This window comes from Diaphorina citri, unplaced genomic scaffold (genome assembly GCF_000475195.1).
Source record: "Diaphorina citri unplaced genomic scaffold, Diaci psyllid genome assembly version 1.1 scaffold31360, whole genome shotgun sequence".
Lineage (NCBI taxonomy): Eukaryota > Metazoa > Arthropoda > Insecta > Hemiptera > Psyllidae > Diaphorina > Diaphorina citri.
The window spans coordinates 1-663 of record NW_007408697.1 but is presented as its reverse complement, the minus strand read 5'-3'; the positions used below and the strand labels follow the sequence as shown (position 1 = coordinate 663).

At 32.1% G+C, this 663-nt stretch overlaps 1 long non-coding RNA gene across 1 annotated transcript; it reads left to right on the top strand.

Moving 5' to 3' along the window:
* Positions 1–137: 137 nt before the first annotated feature.
* Positions 138–438, top strand: LOC113473441. The gene is made up of 2 exons (XR_003395415.1): positions 138–189; positions 330–438. It is a non-coding gene; the product is annotated as an uncharacterized LOC113473441 (long non-coding RNA).
* Positions 439–663: the final 225 nt, after the last annotated feature.

The window sequence follows — 663 nt, the reverse complement described above, 5'->3', positions numbered from 1 at the left end:
AAATTCTCGAGGGTTGTAAAATAATAAATAAATTGACATCTTATGGTGCCAACTAATAACATTAATAAAAATAAAAGAGTTCCATTGGCTTTCTCATTCAAGAAAAATGGCTAAAAAGATCATAAAGTCGACCGCCCTGGATTTTCAGCTCTTGAGTTTAAATGACATCTATCAAACCATGTTGTCTAGGTACCTTTCCAAACCTATTTATAAACATACCAAACCCTATTCACCAACGAAATACCAATTCACAAAGCCTATATCTTTCAAAAAGCTATTCAAAATGCATAATGTATTACAAATATGTAAATCATATCTCATTTTATGAGGTACCTTTCCAAACCTATTTATAAACATACCAAACCCTATTCACCAACGAAATACCAATTCACAAAGCCTATATCTTTCAAAAAGCGATTCAAAATTCATAATGTATTACAAATAAATCATATCTCATCTTATACCTTTCACAAACGAGAATGATTTAGATTAAAATAATCGCTAAATGTACCTACTTACCATCCAAGTCTGGTTCTGATCTCTATCGGCCACAAGTAGTGAATATGTCGATTGTTCTACTTTCTAGAAACTGGACAAGAGTATCTTTCTTCCAATCAGAGCCGTAGATGCTAGGTATCCTGAAAATAAAGATTGTACCGGAAT